The sequence below is a fragment of the Mirounga angustirostris genome, unplaced genomic scaffold (assembly GCF_029215605.1).
Source record: "Mirounga angustirostris isolate CCGP_5_RB_7025 unplaced genomic scaffold, mMirAng1.0.hap1 SCAF_1, whole genome shotgun sequence".
In the NCBI taxonomy this organism is placed as follows: Eukaryota; Metazoa; Chordata; class Mammalia; order Carnivora; family Phocidae; genus Mirounga; species Mirounga angustirostris.
The window spans coordinates 200,797,038-200,818,232 of NW_026991709.1; positions in this window are offsets into that span (position 1 = coordinate 200,797,038).

The following is a 21,195-nucleotide window of genomic DNA, read 5'->3' on the forward strand; positions in this document are numbered from 1 at the left end:
CGTGGAAATTCCCAAAGCAGCTCGTGTAATTCTATGACAGCTTGGGGAACAGGGAGATAGGTTTTTGAGACATTAGCCAGAAAACACTTCATATATTTCTAGTACCTGGGGCTTCCTTTCTACCTGCATAAAAAGCCTGAATATGAAGAGATAATATCGAAGAAAACAAACTCCCAAGGGAAAAAAGTCACATAAAGAAGAAAGAATGGCTTTGGTATGGTTAGTTATAGCTAGTTAGTGGGGAGTGGAAATTGCGTGTCCCCACACTCTCCAGCCTTTAAGAGTCAGCAAAAAAAAAAAAAAAAGTCACCTCCTCAGTGAAGCCCTTTGGGGTTTCCCCAGTGCTGGAGACAGGATGGTTAATATTTGCACCCCTCCTGCCCTCTTGCCCTTGCCCTGTGCAAACTTTTCAGAGGATGAAGCTATCTGTCAAAATTTACAAAGCACAACAGCTCTGACTCAGCGCTTGATCTGCTGGAAACATGCCCTATTGTTATTCTCACAAAAGAACATAAAGACACACCTTGGGAGATGCATGTGGCAGTATTATTTTGCAGAACAAAAAAACTAGAAAGAACCTAAATACCCAGCAATTGGTGATATTTTGATACATCCTTCAATAACACACAAGTAGTCCATAAAGAGAATAAATTAGACCTCACACTGATACAAGGAGGTCACCAAGAGCATCAGGTAGAAACGCAAGGTAGAAGACTATGTTGCATGATCTTTAAAAAAAAAGTATGTAAAAGTTACACACTTCACTGCTCATCAGTACTGAAACATTTTCTGGAAGGAGACTGAACAATTATGGCCAGTGGAAAGTGAGACTTTCATTTTTTTCCTTTAGGTTTTGTAAACCATTTAAATATTTTACTTTGTGCATGAAATTTTATTTTAAGAACTATCGTAAAATTAACTTGTCGCCTTTTTTTTTTTAAAGAAGCCCCAGGGTGCTTCCATTCCCTACACCATACACCTGTTTGCAAAGCTCGTCCCCAGAAGGTACTCACAGCCTGCTCCAGGTGGCCTGAAAGGTAGCCAGGACTGGTAATTAAATTCTCTGTGGCTACTTTTTGCGACTTTGAGATCCTACATTAGCTTTTTGTGAAGCTTGTCTTGTTGCTGTTATAAATGTGTGTCTGGCTCATGGAAAATTTAGAGAGAGTCAAAGAGTAAAATCAAAACCTATTCCTCCCTAGACCCACCATCAAAAGACACTGCCGAAGTCCCTCCATCTAGTTCCCCTCCTCCATCAGAATACTCTTGGGAGATTTTATTGCACCCATTGCAAAGTCTCCAAGCTCGCTTTCATTTTCTTCTCGCCCCTGAGAAGGAGGCAAACACCCACACATAACAAAGCATACGGAAAGCAGGCCCCTCTCGGGTCTGCTGGGAGTGCTCCAGTGCCTGGCTCAGCACCGCACCAATCTCTTCTCGCCCTTGGAAGGGTGGCCTCTTTATGGGGCTGCAACTGCTCAAGTCTGAAAAGCCTGCCCATGTCCCGCAGCATAACGGATGTGGTGAGGGGAAGCACGACAGACCCCCAGCTGTCCCTGGGTCCATCCCTTTCTGCCTGTGGGACCTTAGCAAGAAGCGACATGCCCTCAGCGAGCCTAGATTTCCTTGGCTTGCAAGGGCTTGTGGCAAGGGTCAAGTGCAATGCTCTTTGCAGAATGCAAAGGGCTGTGTGAGAAGGAGGGAACATTCTTCATCCCCCAGCTACTCCTTCAGTGTGTCTTGACACCAGATACACCTGCTCGGCTTAAACACGGTATGAGACATGATCCATGTCCTCAAGAAGCTCACATTCAAGTACAATGGATACGTCATTGCTGCAAATACCAACAATGCTAAATGCTACCAATCGCTTTGGGAATTAAGAGGAGGAAATCATGACTCCAGCGCTAGGGAAACCCAGGAGGGCTTCACTGAGGAGGTGACATTTTTTTGCTGACTCTTGAAGGCTGGGGATGATGGGGAAGTGCAATGAGGGGAGAGAACACTGCTCGAGAGCAGGGAAACGTATCCACAAAGGCATGAAAGCCAGAAAATAGGAGATAGGTATAGGAGCTTTGGTGGTGGTAGAAGGAAGAGAGAGCTGTTAATTTACCAAAAAAAAAAAAAAAAAAAAAGTACCTCTGAGAAAAGTTAGGCTGGCCTCCGTTACTATCCAACCATTATTTTTCTGTTCTCCTCTGTCCTTAAGTAATCGACACAAAAATCATCATGGAGGGACGCCTGGCTGGCTAACTCAGTAGAGCTTTGGGATGCTTGATCTCCAGGTTGTGAGTTCAAGCCCTATTGTTGGGTGTAGAGTTTACTTTAAAAAAACATCATCATGGAACCCCAGCCTCCCTGCCCACTGGAGCCGGTGAGCTGGATACAGATACTAATGCGAGTGAGGAATGTGGGTGTTACTTTGATTTTTGTTCACTTTGCTACACCGAGATTGAATCATCTCTTGCATTTTTTTGGTAGCTCTGCTTTTTTTAACACAGCCTGAAAGCAGGGTCTCTGAGCTGTCTAGCAGGCTGCAAGCCTGGGTCGGGCGCCCACCCCTGCCCCGCAGTAGCCTGTGAGTGGGGAGTCCTGCTGGGGGGCTTCAGAGCAGACAGACAGATATGGAGAAAAGAGATGTCAAGCTCCAGGGGCTTGTTCAGCAGAGGGAGGAGGAGACGGGCTCCGGCAGGCTGGTGGCCGCCCCCCATGTCCAGCTCCGGGCTCGGCGACAGCTCGCCTGTCGCACTGGTCAGCTACAGAGCCTCGGCTGATGGGAAACTGCAGAGGGTACGCGTGTTGGAAAAGACAAAGCCGTAGTCACTGAGGAGTCCTTGAAAATAAAGGAGCTTTGCTGTTTTCTGATTATAAAGGAGATCTTGTACATTTCATATTGCACAAAAATAACAACAGCAACAACCCCAGAGCAAATCAATACGATGACAACAATTAAAACTGCTCAAACAACTCTTTCTTGGGTTGGCTATTAGTCACTTTCTGAGATGCATCCTTTTAGATGTTTTCTCTGCAACATAACCTCACACACACACAGTTAATGGGAAGGGAATCGGACTGCACAAATCTTTATCGATCCAGCTTTCTAGTTAACGTTCTTTCCCAGCCCACTTTTGCGGATTAACGTGGAGCTCTCGTCAGACTGGATAGCCGTGGGGTATTCCATTGTCTGGTTATGTCACAGTTCACTTAACCAGTCACCTCTCGGTGCAAAGTTTGCTTGCTTCCAATTTCTCACTGCTACAGAGAATGCTGCCCTGGGCATCCTGTCCATGGGGCAGTCTCTCAGACCCAAGGCCCTCCTGGGGGCTTCACTCTCCTAGTGCTGACCACCTTCTTGTCACCTGTCCCAAGTGCCTGCTTCTCCCTCCTGTAAGGAACAAATCACAAAACAGACTGCCTTGAACCTTTACTTCACATGTGTGGGTGGGAGGGTGTCTTATTACTCATCCTAGGAAGCCTGGACAAGCCACTACCTAATTCACCTTTGCCTCCCTGGAAGCTTCTAGCAAAGCACCTGGTGCTCATGACCGCTGGACAAATGAGCAAAAGCCTGGGTTTTAGAAGCCATCAAAGCAATGCACAGTGAGGGCACAGGAGACCCTGGGATGCGCGGATGAGAAGGGTGATACTCACCGTGGAGCGCAACAGGAGAGGGTCCAGGAGAAGGTGGCCCCACCAGCTGTGTGTGGGAGGAAGGCTGGTCTGCTCTCTGCCTGGGATGAGGGGCAACGCTTCTATGCGTTCTGTGCAGACAACATCGGCAAAAACACTAAAGGAAGTCAGGCCACCCCTGCCTGTGTTGTCACTGGTGGGGTGGCCCCGGAGGGTGGGGATGGGGAGTCACCAGCTGCAGCTCCAGCAATCAGCAGAGTTGATGATTTGCAACCAGAAGTGAAAAACCAAGAACCACTGGGTTAAGGGAAACCATCTTTCCTGAAGACTCATCTACAGACGGGAGAGGCTAAGAACAATGTCTTTTCCTAGACAGCACAGCTACTTACAGGGAAATTGGGGGGTGGCGGGGGGAGGAAGAGAGGCTGTTGAGAGCGATCAGCTTTGCCAGGTTGCTAAGGTCTCCCCCAGGTCTGGCTGGACTTGCAGGGGACCAGCGCCCCCAGCACTGTCCGTCACCATGTCACCCTCTTTGGCCTTGACAGCTTTGCCCAAACCCGTAGAGCCCTCCCACCTGATGCAGACACAGTCGCTCCTGGCCACAGGGCCCTTTTCAGATCCAAACTGATTGAAATGTAACTAGTTCCTTGGTCACAGCATCCATGTTGCAAGTGCTCAATGGCCCCACGGACATAGGTGGCTTCTGCAGCAGGCAGCACAGATCTCTGAAAACCCTACTGAAGGGCGCTGCTTTAGAAAGTCATGTGTGTGATGTCTAGGAAGCCAGGGAGCGTTGGAGGGTCACAGACACCTTAAAGTTGGGGTCAGATACAGTAAGCTTTCATCTTGACGTGACCACTATCCGTCCGATGCATGGACACCGACAGCACATTTCATCTGGTTAATGATGGCTATTTCAATGACATTTTCGTAAAAGCCCAAACGTATGAAATATTATGTTCTTAATGAAGTCCACAGATGAAGGTCTGCAGCCCATGGCTCTGGTAGGGCCTTCGATCACGACATAATTGCACCCCTCCCGGGTCCCAGGGTCAGGTGCTGCGCCTGGCCGATGGAGGGGCGTGTAAGGGCATAACCCTGGAACAGAAGTTGCAGCCCATACCCTCTGCTGCCTGTAACAGAGAAAAAGACCCAAGTCAGTTCCTTGTCATTACGACGAAGACCCCTCTTTTATCTTTGTTCTGGGGGAAAAATCACAGCTACACGCTTGTGGAGACCGGTTTCCTCTCTTCGGGGCATTCGTCGCCCCGTGGACTCCCCAGGGCGGCAGAATGTGGCCCTCCGCAGACCCTCGGCCCATCTGTCACTGTCCGTTCACGCAGAGCACAGTGATGCCTCAGATGCGGTTCCGTTTACTCTCTCCATGGGAAAGGCCGACGAGCAGCACGTTCGAGAGCTACCGACCGTGAGCAGTAAGAGTGAAACCACCTGTTGATTCATCAGAGCCTTGAGGGAACCATGACTTCCCTGCTCTCGGCCCAGAGTCGTTGAGTATTGTGTCTAAAATGGTCCCCCAGCCAAGGGCTCTGGCCTTTCACTTCTCCCTCTGCATTTGCGATTCTGGACGGAGAAAAGAAGGCGCAATAGAGAGGAGAAATGCTCCCTGAACTGGTTTTGGGCCGTTCCTCGGGCCGGGGGAGCAGAGTGCTTGCTTCTCCCCTGGGCGGCTGGCCCGGGGGCCTGGGAGCGCTTTCAGGAGGCTGAGACACGTGCTATGGGTGCAGGAACCCCCTGGCTGGAAAGATGCTGTCCTTCCACGTCCTCGGGACTCAAGCCATTTCTTCACCAGGTAAGGGCATCCCAGGGAGACACTGAGGGTTGGGGTGAGGCTGGTGGGAGGAAGGGAAGTCGGGGAGGGGGTCAGGGAAGAAGAGAAGGATAAATGTGCTGTCATGGGGTGATTGCTTCCGTTGTGTGGTCCCTCGTAGTCCAGGCGAGGTAGGGAAGCTCAGGCAGCACCAAGTTCTAGAAGGGCTGCTTTAGAACACCCAAGCCCCTCCCCAGGGATGCAGAGAAGAGGCTGGAGGCTGGGGAGGCAGGGAGACATGAAGAGGAAAAAGAGAGAACTGATTTCTCCAAGGAGCCAAGACCAATGTGATTCCTTTTGCTGTCATCCAGTGTAGGTACATTCCTCGTGGGGAGGACCCCCGACTTCTGTCCCCTCGCCGTGTTTCTCCATGTGCAGGTGGAATTCAGAGCTGGGTGATTATGAGGTTGCAGGTGTCCTTGGACAGAGGGCATTTCTCTTTTTGTGTTCTTACCCTGTCGAAGGAGAGTTCTAGAGGGCAGGGCAGTACGTGCATGTCCTCTGGTCCCAGGGCCAGCTGAGGGAGTACCTGGGGGAATGGATGCTGGAGCCCACAAGATCTGCTGCCTGCAACAGAGGAAAGACCCGCATACCTAGTTGCAGGGGCCAACAGGAGCACCACGTCTGGGTTCCCTCCTGCTTGTCCGCCACCTTCCACGTGTCTAACACTGCCTCTGGCAGAGAGGAAATGCGCTTTGCTTGCATCCTCTGCTTCCCAGATTCTCCGTATTTAAACTAGAGTCGTAATCCTGCCTCCTTCCAGAACCTTCCATAGAGTGGGACAGTCATATTCCAAAGGCACGGTGGAGTCTTTGGAAGAAGCCACGCTAGATCTCTACTCTTCATCAATTAAGGAAGGCCTTACTAACTTGGGAGCCCAAAGCATCTTGAAGGGGTTCACAGCAGTTTGGTGGTGAGGGTCTGATCATTGCAGGTACAAGGAGTCCCAGGGCAAACTTCCGAGGGAAAAAAATTGGTGAGGACCCCTCTTTGTCCACTAACTCCACGAGGATAGGGACCGTGGGTGGCAGCCCAGCAGCGCATTCTAGGCACTTACAAATAGTTTTTTGACTACATTAATGGAAAAGACACACCTCCTGTAAGTGCTGGGGGTCCAGGATAGTGCCGTCCAACAATAGAGCTTTCTAGGGTGGGGGAAATGTTCTCTATCTGTAGGTTCAGTGGGCAGCGGCCAGCCACAGGTGGCTGATGAGGACCTAAAGTGTAGTTAGTGTGACTGAGAAACTGATGTATTGTATTTATTGTCTTGCAACTGGTTTCAATTTACACGTAAATAACTACAGGTGGCTAGTGGCCACTACAGTGGCCAGCACAGGTCTACGCTGCTGCTAGTATCTGTACCTTAGGACGGCTCATTCTGCTACAAGCCAAGGGCAAAGCCACTCTCCTCTCCTGGAGCTCAGAGGGGCTTGAAAGGGGACGGGGGTGGGGGGGGTCCCTCCTGCCACAGTAGGCTTAAAGCCGGCACTGTTTTTCCAGGATACCTGTAGATTCTTTTTTTTTTTTTAAGATTTTATTTATTCATTTGAGACACAGAGATACAGAGAGAAAGAGAGAGAGAGCATGAGCAGGGAGAGAGGCAGAGGGAGAAGCAGGCTCCCTGCTGAGCCAGGAGCCCGATGCGGGGCTCGATCCCAGGATCCCGGGATCACACCCCGAGCCGAAGGCAGACGCTTAACCATCTGAGCCACCCAGGCGCCCTGATACCTGTAGATTCTATTTTTTTTTAAGATTTTATTTATTCATTTGAGACACAGAGATACAGAGAGAGAGAGAGAGAGAGAGAGAGCATGAGCAGGGAGAGAGCATGAGCAGGGAGAGAGGCAGAGGGAGAAGCCGGCTCCCCGCTGAGCCAGGAGCCCGATGTGGGGCTCGATCCCAGCACCCTGGGATCACACCCTGAGCCGAAGGCAGACTCTTAACCGACTGAGCCACCCAGGTGCCCAAGAGGTGACATTTAAGACCCGAATCCCAGGACCTTCCCACGAAGGTGAAGCTTGGGATGACCATTCCCAGCAGCAGGAACAGGTGTCAGGAAGAGCCTGATGTGTCCAAGGATGAGAGGACGGAGCCGCTGGGGGACAGAGAGGTGTGGGGGGGCAGCCAGAGAAACAGGAAGGGCCCAATCTGTGGGGACTCGAGGCCAGAGGCTGTCGTTTTGATCTGATGCCAGGTGTGATGGAAAGTCCCAGGTTCCACTTCTAATAGATCATGGGCTGCGGTGTGGGAAACTTCAGGAGAAACAGTAAAACCAGGTTTCTGGGCAGGCTTTCAGCACGAGCTCCCACCGGCCAGAAGCCTTAGAGCTTCCCCTTCACTGGGCCACCGCAGGAACCCGCTCTGCCACCACTGTCCCTTCTCCCACTTACCCCGCTGGGAGGCATGGGGTGAATTCAGAGCACTCACCTCCTCCCTCCCTCCCTCCCCATACCCCAGATGGAGGGAGGGCCCCTGCTAACTGCTGGGGAATCTTTGTAGTGAACGATGATGATAACTGACAACGATACAGCCAGATGCGCTGACAGGCTTTTTTTTTTTTTTTTTTATAAAAAGACCATTTTTACAGCGGTTTTAGGTACACAGAGTTCCCACATATCCTCAGTTGCCACATAGGAGCAACACCCCCCCCACCCCGCCAAGATCAGAAGCCTGCACCGGAGGATACATTTGCTACAATCAATGAACCTACATGGACACATCCTTACCCCCCAAAGTCCACAGTTTACCTTAGGGTTCACTCCTGGTATTGTACTCACTATGGGTTTGGACAAACGCAGACTGTAAAGACATGAACCTGAATCATCATCCTACAGAATCATTTCATTGCCCTAAAAATCCTCTCTGCTCCCCACCTCCCTTCATCCCTCCCTCCCCCGCCCCCAACCCCAGGCATCCGCTGACCTTTTGTTGGTTCCATAGTTTGCCTTTTGGGTTGGAACCCTCCTGGATGTAGACTTTTCAGATTGGCTTCTCTCACTTAGTAAAATACATTGATGTTTCCTTCCTGCCTTTTCGTAGCTCGTTGGCTCCTTTTTTTTTTTTTTTTTTTTAGCACTGAAAACTGTTCCACCGTCTGGATGGACCACAGCTTATTTATCCATTCACCTACTAAAGGACATCTTGGTACTTCCAAGTTTGGGCTTATGAACGAAGCTGTTATAAACGTCCATGTGCAGGTTTTTATGTGGACATAAGTTTTCAGCTCCTTTGGGCAAATACCAAGGAACTCGATCACTGCATTGGGTGGTAAGAGTATGTTTAGTTTTTCTTTTAAGAAAGCACCAAACTGAGGCGCCTGGGTGGCTCAGTCGTTAAGCGTCAGCCTTCAGCTCAGATCATGATCCCAGGGTCCTGGGATCGAGCCCCACGTCGGGCTCTCTGCTCAGCGGGGAGCCTGCTTCTCCCTCTCCCACTCCCCCTGCTTGTGTTCCCTCTCTCGCTGTGTCTCTCTCTGTCAAATAAATAAAATCTTTAAAAAAAAAAGAAAAGAAAAGAAAAGAAAGCACCAAACTGTCTTCCAGAGCGGCCATACCATTTTGCATTCCCACCGGCACTGAATGGGCGGTCCTGTTGCCCCATATACTCACCAGCATCTGGTGCCGTCCGTGTTCCAGATTTTGGCCGTTCTCCTAGGTGCGTAGTAATACCTTGTCATTTGAATTTGCATTTCCCTGATGACATATGACATGGAGCATCTTCTCATATGATTATCTATCATCCATAGATCTTCTTTAGTGAGATGTCTGTTAAGGCCTGTGGCCCCTTTTTAAATCAGGTTGTTTTCTTATTGGTGAGTTTTAAGAGTTCCGTGTATATTTGGGGGTCATAGTCCTTTACGAGATGTGTCTTTGGCAAATATCTTCTCCCAGTTTGGCTTATTTTGGCTATCTTTCCCAGTTTGGCAATTTTAGTGGAGTCCAGTTCTTCAATGATGTCTTTCACAGGTTGCACCTTGGTGTTATGTCTAAAAAGTCATCACCATGCCCCAAGTCACCTGGGCTTACTCTTGTGTTGTCTTCTAGGAGTTTTACAATTTTGCATTTTACATTTCGATCTGTGGTCCATCTTGAGTTAATTTTTGTAAAAGGTGCAAGGTCTGTGTCTAGACTCATTCACTCGTCTTTTTTTTTCGCATGTGGGATGCCCAGTTGTTCCAGCACTATTTGTAGGAAAGACTATCTCTGCTCCATTGTATCTCCTTTGCCAAAGATCAGTTGACTGTATTTATGGGGGTCGATCACCGGGCTCTCTATTCTGTTCCATTGATCTGTTTGCATATTCTTTTCCCCAATACCACACTGTCTTGATTACTGACAGGCTTTATACACTTGGGTGCTTTTTGGTGACGCTAAAAATCAGACCATTAAACTTTTCACTCTTTTTTTTTTCCTGTAAAAAATGTAAATAAAAATGGGCCCCCATCCCACAGCCTCATCCTGTCCCTTATCCTCCCCACAATGTTGACCCTCGCCCTGTCCCTGACCCCATGCCACACTGATACGTGATAATTTTTTTCAAAAGCTGAATGTTCAAAATGGCTGGTGTTTTTAAAAAGTCAGAAAATTTCCACGGCATTAAAATAGCTGTGTCAAAATGTCCTCAGTTTCAAAATGGCCACATCAAAACAACCACATCAGAGGAGCAGGTCCCTACAATGGAGCCCAAAGTAGAGCTTCTTGGGGGTGGGGGAGGGGCAGTTGACCCCGAGGCCTCCGGGCTCCTGTTTTCTTCTCAGCCACACACCTGCCAAGCACACCGTTGCTGACTGAGCTTCTACCTGCTGGATGCAGGGAATCACGAATTAAGACGCCATCCTGGGCCTCAGATTGCTCACAGGGTTTCGTCTAAGAAATAGTCATCCAGTTTTCAGTATTAACCACATTTAGAAAAATATGCCCCAGAACAACATAGTTGAGTCCCATGGCCCAAGGTGTGAGTAGGTATTCAGCAAAAGGTGAAACTGTTTGCAAAACAGGCAAAGCAACATATTGAAGGTTCTGAGGAGTCCTGCAGGAGAGAAGGTTGTGAGGAGTCCCTCAGGAACTGAGGTTCTGAGGGGTCCTGCAGGAGAGAAATTTCTGAGAGGTCCTGCAGGAGAGAAGGTTCTGAGGAGTCCTTCAGGAAACAAGGTTTTGAGGGGTCCTGCAGGAGAGAAGGTTCTGAGGAGTCCTGCAGGAGAGAAGGTTGTGAGGAGTCCGGGAGGAGAGACGGTTCTGAGGGGTCCTGCAGGAGAGAAGGTTCTGAGGGGTCCTGCAGGAGAGAAATTTACTTGATATTTTTTAAACGTAGAATTTGTTTTTCCATGGTGTTGAGCATTTTATTCAATATATCTCAAGCTGCAGGAGTTTGGGACCCCTCTTCTTGTCCCCTTCTCTGACACGTATTGATGAAGACTTTCCTCCCTATATTCCAAACGACATAAGAGGGAGACGTCCGCTGTCCTGCATCCAGGGAGCTCTGAAGAGAGGCTGCAGGGAAATAGGTCCCCTTCTACTCCTCAGTCCCGCCATTACCTCTGAGATGACCCATTCTTCCTTCCTGTTGCCCTCAGAGATTTCACTCATTTCTCTTTCCTTTTTGAGGCTCCTACTACCTACCCAATTTCTCAAACTCTCCCCCCACCTCTGGGGATAGCCAAGAAAGCGAGTGAAAGGTCCCCACTCAGCAGAACGTGCTGGGGTGACAGCCGCTTACTGTGTGTCCCAGGCAAGTACTTTCCTTATCTGTAAAATGTGGCGATAGCCGCCCCTTGGAGGGTCGCTGTCAGGTCAAAAAGAGCTAACACGGGCAAGAACCATGCCAGGACCTGGCACCTGGCCCTAGCTCATGAGCAATGCTTGCTGTCAGAGGGTATCATCACAGTGTTACGGTTATATCTGGGTCCGTCCGATGCTACACTTACTGCATGGTCTGTGTCCCAGAGCCTCAGTTTACTCTTTTGTATGGTTGCCTGGCATTCTGCAGGTGCCAAAGCAACAGTGCTCATCCTTCTTCTGTTAAAAGACTTCATTTCTGGGGTGGCTGGGTGGCTCAGTCTTTAAGCGTCTGCCTTCGGCTCAGGTTATGATCCCGGGGTCCTGGGATTGAACCCCGCATTGGGCTCCCTGCTCAGCGGGAAGCCTGCTTCTCCCTCCCCCACTCCCCCTGCTTGTGTTCCCTCTCTCACTGTGTCTCTCTCTGTCAAATAAATAAATGAAATCTTAAAAAAAAAAAAAAAAAGACTTCATTTCTCAACACTACAGAGAAATCCGATCAATGACAATGCAAGAACATCACTCCAATTCAATGGAATTAGCAGGTTTGCTAGCTTTGCTCTCTCACCCTGGGTTCCCCTTCCCCCACACACACCCTTTCACCTATTGTGCCCAACGCCCCCCCCCCCCCCAGCAACCGTCAATTTGTTCTCTGTACTTATGGGTCTATTTCTGCTTTTTGTTTGTTTCTTTGTCTGGCTCCCTCTTTCCAACAACCTTTCTTCTTATGGTTCCAAAGTCTCTCAGGGCTTTCTCGGGACTTTCTCTCTTGTTCCTCAGGGAGAGTAGCTCAGGCTTCCTCCTGACAGTGATCCTCAATCTTCTCCAGGGAAAGAGAAAATAAATAAATGTCCTGAGCACCTAGTTTGTGCAGGAGCCTTACAAATATCATCCCATTAAGTACCATAATAATTCTACAAGACAGGGTGTGTGCTTTTTAAGGAAGTGGAGTCTTTGAGCAGCTAGCTGAATTTCCTGAGAAGTGCTCTGAAGGAAATAAACCAGGTGTACCAGTTGGCTATTGCTGCTTAACAAACCACTCCACAATGATTATTATCTAGCTCTTGATTCTATAAGTTGCAGTTTAAACTGGGCTCAGCTGGGCAGTTCTGGTCTCAACTAACCTCAGCTGACCTCAGCTGGGGCTGCTCATATATCTGTGCCCACTAACAAGTTGACCGGGGCTGGCTGTGCACTATGGTCTTCGTGCTCACCCATGTGGTCCCCCATCCTCCGGCCAGCTAGCCTGGGTCTGGACACATGCTGATGATAAGGTCCTAACAGAGAAAGTAGACATGCACAAGTCCTCTCGAGGTCTGGGTTCAGAACTGGCCATGGCCACTTCTGTCCACGTCCTAATGGTCAAAGTAAGTCATAAGTTTAGCCCAGATTTAAGCAATGGGGAAATAGACTCCACCTCTCCATGGGGAGAGCTGCCAAGTCCACTTCAAAGGGTATGGATAAATGGAGACTATTAATTAGGGACACTAGGTGGTGTCATTTATGCTGAAGTATGGAAAGAAGAGCCATTCCAAGACACAGGGAGGAGCTTCCTTTAAGAAGAAGTTATTATAAAAGACATAGTCCCTATCACCAAATGTCCATATCCTGTACACGGACTTATTGGCTGGACATATATTAAATGAAGGATTTAACAGTGGGCACACAGGTGAACAGCATGGCATAAACACAGCATCAACATGCTCACCCCTTCACCTCCCTGCACCACCACATGGCTGCTGAAAGCCTGAAGGCTTTCCGGTGGCTGTTATTTTCATGAATTAGTTTTGGTTCCATAGAGAAAGATGTCTCTTAAAAAAGAGACATGGAGGAGAGGAAGAAGCAAAAGGTGTCTTCATGAAGAATGAAGACAGCGGAAAATGGTAACAAGAAAGGGGGAGGAGCCAGAAGGAGAGAAACAACCCTGATGTGCAGTAAGCCATTGATAAATTCTTATAGCCGTCACTGTCTATTGCATGAGATAGAGCAAATACCAAGTAATTAACATAAGACAGAATAAGAAAACATCAGGAGGTATACACATGTATGTATATACACAGTATGTATACAAATATACTAGTGTGTGTGTGCCTGAGCACATACACATGCAGATGCACAATGGAGGACTAAGGGAGATACAGAAAAGCAGAGAGAGACATCTCTACTGATGGGGGTAAAGAAGCTAAATGGCTTTGGAAGGTTGTGTTACAATTGAGCAATGATTTGCACGTAGATTGTAGGATAAGGAGGAGCGAATGGCTTGAGGGCTGCTCAGAGGCAGAAAGGGTTTGTTTTTGGATTTGGCGAAGAATTAAAGTGAGTGGAGGTAGGGAAGTCTTCCAGAGAAAAGGGGACTTCATAGAATATCTGCTATGGTGAGCTTTTGGAGGAGAAACAGGATTATTATGAGCAAGACGTTGTTAAGAAGAAAAGAAAAGCAATTTAAAACTCTGGGTAAAACAAAAGGCTTTGTAAGAAATGAACTGCAATGACAGTTCACTATACTTGGCTCTTCACTGAACAACTTTACATTGTCACTGTAATATAAACATGGTTTATTAATATTGATAAAAATACTGACTAAAAGTATATCATAAAGATGGAAAGATAAATAAGGCTTTAGGTATAGGAAGGAAATCCTCATGTATTACAGCAAGAAGCATATGAATAATGTCTAAAATTGATTACCAAAACACAGAATTAAAAGAATGATTTAAAACCTTCCAATACAAAGTCTGGCCCACAGACCAACATTAGCATAACCTGGGAAATGGTTAGAAATATAGGATCTCTGGCCCTGCCCCAGAGCCACTGAGTCAAACTGGCATTTAAAAGGTTCCCATGGGATCTGTGCACCCAGAAAAGTTTGAGAAGCACAGAAATGTTTGTTTGGGGGACTAGGACGGGAAGCCAGGAAAAAAGGAACAAGGAATAGGAGTCTCTTGTCTTTAGGCTTCAAAGAATGACTTGACCTTTATTTAGCCACGTGCGTAGTATTTATTACTTTAATTTTACGGGATTTTAATGGTTAAAATAATAAATACCTGGGTGGAATGTGGTCTCTCTCTCACTCGTATTTTATTCTCCATCCCAGCTTAATCTAATCCTGGCCCTGGCCCTCAGTTTTGACTAGGGTGATCCTTCTAAGACATCACAGCTCCGCAGTCGGTACCACCAAGGACTTGAGCCTCCCTTGCCTTTAGAAGCTCATCAGGCAGACCTGGTCCCTCATCTGCCATCTGCAGACTTTGCTGTAGAGCATTTGTGTCCATAGACCTTTCTCCTCTGACTTCCCTCCCCCAGCAGCCGAAGGAGAGATCACAGACACAACCATCTAAAACACCTACCCGGCATCTGTTTTCTCCCTGATTAAAGGTTTCCCTGGCAACTCTAGCCCAGTGGTTGTCAAAGGGTGTTCCCCAGACCACCAGCAGCAGCGCCCAGACATTTGTTAAAGCTGTGGGGGTACATCACACCCGGCGAACCAGAAACTGTAGGGACGGGTCCAGCAATCTGTGCTCCCCAAGCTGTCCAGCGGGGTCCTGCTGCTTGCCAAGCTGTCCCCTGCCCCTTCTTGGGTCTGTTTGCTGCAAACTTCGCCTGGGCTTCCTTTTATCTCGCTAGCCACTTCCACAAAGGCTGGAAACACTACCTCTCCCAAGCCTGTTTTGAAAAATGGCTGGAGCCTCACCCCTCGAGAGTCTTTTTGAACGATACATAAAACAGAGGGCTAAAGGGATTCTGTCATACATCCCCAGCGCTCTACTCCACACCACACCCATCTTTGGAGATGATCTTTAAATTTGCTCCTGGGCCTCATCCACACACACCCATCAGAACCGACTACAGAGAGGACAGCTCTCCTGCCCCCTTCCTCCTCAGCCCTTCTGCACCCCCTAAGTGCCCTGCTTTCTCAAGCACCCAAACTTTAGCTTTCACCCAGGAAGATGCCTTGTGGAGATAAGTTCCCTTGCGGTTGAGGGTAAGTCAAGAAGCCCGGGCTGCCACTCCCCGTTGTCATCTGGCACTCCTCTGTCTCTGTCACTACCATGGGCGATGAGCCTCTCAGATAACCCCAGCTGCGGGCCACAGACTGACGTCACTTCCTTAGGTGGGCAACTGGTGGGCACGAGCCCAGATCCCAAGCTACTGGTAGCGAAAAGATTTCTACGGAAAGGAGCCGAAGGAACCAGCCCTGGGATTGCAAAGTGAGCCTTTGGCGGAACACGAAAGCCACATTTCAGCTGTTGGCTGAAAATTGCCCTTCTTGTTATTAAGCGTCTGATAGAACGACTTTACTTTTCTTTGTCTTTCATCTTTGCCGTTGCAATCTTTGGGGGCTTCACTCCGTTTTTACTAAACATGTGTGGGTGTTGAAGTCACGCTATGGAAAAAAACACAGACACAGACACACACCACAGGCTTTTTTCCCCCCTCCGTTCCTATGCAAGCAGATGCTTTTATGACTTTCTGAAAGAGAGAAAACTGTCTGTCACCACTTGCTTTTTGCAATATCTCTTTGGAAAGGAGCGTTGCTCCCACAAATCCCAAAGAAAAAGACAAATAACCCCAGTTTTAAAACGCGCGAAAGTGTGCAGAGGCCTTTCCCAAATGAGGGAAGCAAAACAGCTTGAAAGGGAGCTCTCTCTAACTCATAACCAGGGAAATGCACGTTAAACAGCAGTATTTTCACTCTTTAAAAGGCAAATCTCCACAAGTTTAATATTGAGCACTGGGGAGGGGACCTAGGATCTCACACTCCTGAGGGTGTGGGAATTGGTTCAGCCATTGCAGGGGGATCAGAGGAGGGTGTTTTAACATACGAAGCTCGCATCCCCATGTCTCAGCTGTCCCACAGTGCTGTCCCCTTTAGAGAATATTCACGCATGCTCTCGAGGAGGTATCACAGCAAAGGTACTTGTGTTGGTGAAAACGGAAAACAATCTCCATGTCCATCAATAAGACAATGATTTTGTAAAGGCTGGTATATTCATTCCATGGAATCCGATGCAGCAGTTGGAAAGAATGAGGTGGGGGCGCCTGGGTGGCTCAGTCGGTTAAGCGTCTGCCTTCGGCTTGGGTCATGATCCTGGGGTCCTGGGATCAAGCCCCACATCAAGCAGGGAGCCTGCTTCTCCCTCTCCCTCTGCCTGCCGCTCCCCCTGCTTGTGCTCTCTCTCTCTGTCAAATAAATACATAAAATCTTAAAAAAAAAAAAAAAAAAAAAAAGAACGAGGTGCATCTATATGTATTAGCAGGGAGAGATCTCCAGGGTCTGTTTCTGAATGAACAGAGCAAATTCCAGATGATGTGTTTAATATAATGGTATTTCTGTTGGAAACAAAATAACTATCTATTTGTCTGCATGTTTATCATTGCAGAGAAAAGACTTTCATACCCAAATGACCACAGGGCTTACCTCCGGAAAGAAGTTAGGGGGTGGTGGGAGGTGGTCAAGGAAGAGCTTCTCTCTGTCTGTAATCACTGAATATTTCACCAGGAGAGTGTATTTAGGACTAAATTGCATAGTTAAATAATTAATATTAAACATTTTAGATTCTAGTGTTTCTATCTGTTGAAGAGCACCCAAAAAATCCATAACTCGTCTTAAATATACACTTGGAATTTGGGCGAATATACGATTAGTTCTCTGTAGAAAGTTATTACAAAATTATCCCATTTGTCAGAATCTCTCATCATTCATCTGATCATTAAGAACAAAGGCAGGTTCTCTGTGTTCAACCACAAATGTGTGCATGCACACACACATCCCATCACTCATCCTGGGCATAGCAATTTCCACCCTATGCCACATTGGGCTAGCTTTCAGGATGTCTAAAACCACATCCAAGCACATTTTTCTGATTAGCTGATAACTTTGTTGACAGATTTCCGTGCCACCCGATTGTCGGCTCGTAATTTCTGAGCTGCCAAAATGAAGAGGCACCTGACTTGGTAGTGAATAAGTTGGTGGGTGTAGCCTGACAGCAGGCACCTGGTTTCCTGACCCCAAACCACATGGCTCCCCATGTGGCCTCATGAGCATCGTTGTAACATTCTCGCCCATCCCTCCCACCAGCCTGAGCTGCAGAGCCGGCCCTGGGGCGATAATGGTAGTCCTAGGCAGCAGCTGGTCTGGCAGAAGTAGTCTCCAGAACATCTTCAATACAGCTGTCTAATGTGTATCCCATTTAATGAGGCTCATGGAAAGACGTGGAGATTTGGAGGAAGATGTAAGACCACGTGTCTTGAGTATTTTGGTTGGAATAAGGGCTCTCCCCGAGCAGACCCACTGGGGAAGCCAGATGAGAAGCCTGGAGGAAATGGTTTTAGACAAGAGGTAAGAAGATGATTTAAATGTCAGCTTTGGTTCTACCAGACTTTGGAATGACCTCCCCTCTCTGCCTCTGACATATCTGAATTCCGTTTATTTCAATGAGTTGGGGATTTTAAGGCACCAAAGAGAGACCCATCAGAGCCTTCTTGGGATCTTCATCTCCTACCAGGGCAGTGTTCAAGCCACCTCCAGACATGACCCACACAGCTTCCCGCCACCTTCCACAAAGGAGGGGCTCATGAATGATGTGAGCGATCGTAAGCTCAGAGTTGGCCACATTCCCTTAAAAATGAGAGGTGAACCACAGGAGGTCCGCTCCCTCTTGCGGCTGTGTTCCATCCCAGGTAGGGGAGGACAGAACTCGTGGGCGCAGGGTGACATCCAACCACTCATGCATCACTTGAGACATGGGAAATGTCCTCCAAGAGAGACACAAACGAGTAAGCAAATGTGATTTGTAAACAAAGAGGAGCTTTAGACTGATACCTGGCAGACATGGCATCTTCTTTGCCCTGTCGTCTAGGAAGGTCTTCATGAAGCTTGAACAATAAAAATGGATTCGAATCTGCCTATCCTATGATCCCAAGGTCTGCATGACAAAGGTGTGGTGTCAGCAGGCTTGGATGCCTGATGCATCCTTCGCACGGCACGACTGACCTTGCCCCTGACCATTAGCTTAAAGCCTCCATCCGTGAGCACAGCTGGGTTGGCCTGTCAGTGGTCACCTCTGTGGCATCCCTTTCTAGTCCTCCCTGCCTGACCAGCCCGATTCAATGCACGCATGCTTTCTTCAGCGTTTCAACCAGTGTCACGCAAGACCTTCCAGGCTGGGGGACCCTCTCTGTCTTAGTGACTCTGGGTATCTCTGCTCCGGCCAAGATGCAGACCTTCGGTGGCTTTTCAAACTGTAATGTGCCTAAAGTCCCCTGGGGATCTTGTTAAAATACAGATTCTGACTTGGCAGATCTGGATGGAGCCCAAGAGTCTGCATTTCTAAGAAGCTTCCATGATGTCTGTGTTGCAGGGCCCAGAACCACACTTCAAGTAGCATGAAGTCGGAGAACAGTCTTCTTTCTTTTTTTTTTTTTTTTAAGATTTTATTTATTTATTTGAGAGAGAGAGTGAGAGAGAGAAAGAGCACAAGAGCGGGGAGCGGGAGAGGGAGAAGCAGACTCCCTGCCGAGCAGGGAGCCCGACGCGGGACTCGATCCTGGGACTCCAGGATCATGACCTGAGCCGAAGGCAGTCGCTTAACTGACTGAGCCACCCAGGCGCCCAACAGTCTTATTTCTAACTTCGGGAGATGTAGAGAGAAGCTCTGTATCATAGCAGCCCCCTGGCAGAGCACAGCTATCAGGGCCCAAACAGACAATGTCCCCAAAGGGTTTTGCACACTGTGGTGTGCGAGGAAAATGTTGACTGTTGTTACCTTATATGATGTAAATTATATACTTACTTTGGATTCAGAGAGAGCTGGATTTCCTCCCTCTGGACACTTACTAAGGGCAGTTTGAACAAGTCACTCGATTTCTTTCTTTTTTTTTTTTTTTAAGATTTTATTTATTTATTTGACAGAGAGAGACACAGCCAGAGAGGGAATACAAACGGGGAGTGGGAGAGGGAGAAGCAGACTCCCCGCCGAGCAGGGAGCCCGATGCGGGACTCGATCCCGGGACTCCAGGATCATGACCTGAGCCGAAGGCAGTCGCTTAACCAACTGAGCCACCCAGGTGCCCAAGTCACTCGATTTCATTAAGCTTCAGTGTCCTTAGCTATAAAATGGGAGGTGATTGTTTAAATAAAAATATATTTGCAGATATTCTGAGTCAATATATATTTATATATTCCTCTTCTCTGCGTTAATCTAAAGGAACAAGAACCTTGTTTGTGTGTGCGTGTTTAGCTCACTAAAGATTTCTGCTCATAGCTGGGGATCTGGAACCAGCGGTTGACTAAAAATCCACTCCAAAACTATTAAATCAAACAGCTCTGTCAGGAGTCACCTGGTTTTCTAAGGTTTACAGAGCTTGAGAAACCCAGAATGATTTACCGTTTGCTACCATGACTCTATGAAGCTGCTGGTTTCAACCAAGAATCACCTAGCCATGAAATTCAGCAGAAAGCTGGGGAATTCCACTCGAAAGAAAATCGCTTCACCGAATCCTTCTGATCACCAGAGCTATCTAGATCTAGAACTTGGAATCCCACTGGGGCCAGTGTTTATCTTTGGCTAAAATGAGTATTCTAAAGTGGTGCTAAATGGAAACAATGTGAACCGCAGGGCTGGATTATTTGATTCCAACCAAGCCAGGCTGACAGATGCTTTTAGACTGGCAGATCCCAAGAATTTGAATTGAGGGAACCGAGAGGGTACCATGGACAATTCTGGCACAAGAATGACCCTTAAGTGCCTGTGCTGTCCTACACACTGGCTTGGCACGCACGCCTTTCACACTCGAGAGGTAAAGACCATTATACTCCCATTTTGCAGAAGAGGAAACTGAAGGAAGAAGTTCTTCAACAAATGAATTTAAAAGATGGGGACTGTAACTGTCTTAACTTTTATTTGTGCCATGTAAAATTGAGCCTTTAGCCCACTTCATTGGGTCCATTCATGGTTTGGGAATTGGCTGCACTAGGGACGGGCCTTCCATGATATACCCGAGCAGGTGCACACAGAGTTGAACATCACAGCACACAACTGGTTATACTGAAACATGGTAAACTACCCAAGTCCAAAATTAATATATATCCAGACAGTGGGACGGCGTGGAGCCACAAAGATATTTTCAAAGAATTTTCAGTGTTGTGAAAAAGTTCTAAGGAGATCATATGCAATAGAGTAAGTTTTTCTTTTCTTTTTTTTTTTTTAAAGATTTTATTTATTTATTTGACAGAGAGAGAGAGAGCGCGAGAGAGGGAACACAAGCAGGGGGAGTGGGAGAGGGAGAAGCAGGCTCCCCATGGAGCAGGGAGCCCGATGCGGGACTCGATCCCAGGACCCTGGGATCAGGACCTGAGCAGAAGGCAGACGCTTAACGACTGAGCCACGCAGGCGCCCCTAGAGTAAGTTTTTCACCCGTTCACTTATTTATTCAAAATAGTTGTCGAACACTCGCTCTTCCAGCATAGTCCTGGCAATCCAGCCAGTGACTCATCCTCGTGGGGCTTACAGTCCGGTGGGTATGGAAAAGCCCCACCTGTCAGCTGTTGTCTTCTCAAGGGAGTAAGAGTACTATTTCTTTTTCTTCTTCATTCTTAGGTTATTTCCAAATTTCTTATATTAAACATGCATGACTTTTTTTTTACAGATTCATTGGTATAATTGGCACATAGTCAACCACGCCTATTTAAATTGTACAGTTGGATAAATGTTGGTGTAGCTACACCAGTGAGACCATCAGCCCAGAGCGGGGTGCAAGCATATCCAGCACTTCCCTAGTGCTTTTTTGGAATTAATTCCTTCCTGTCACCCCGCACCACTGCCCCCTCCCCATTCAACCACCCATCTGCTTTCTGTCACCAGGGTCTGGTTTGCATTTCTAGAATTTTCTATCAGTTGAAATCCATGGCATGGACTCTTTTTCGTCTGGCTTCTTTGACTGAGGGTCATGATTTTGAGATCA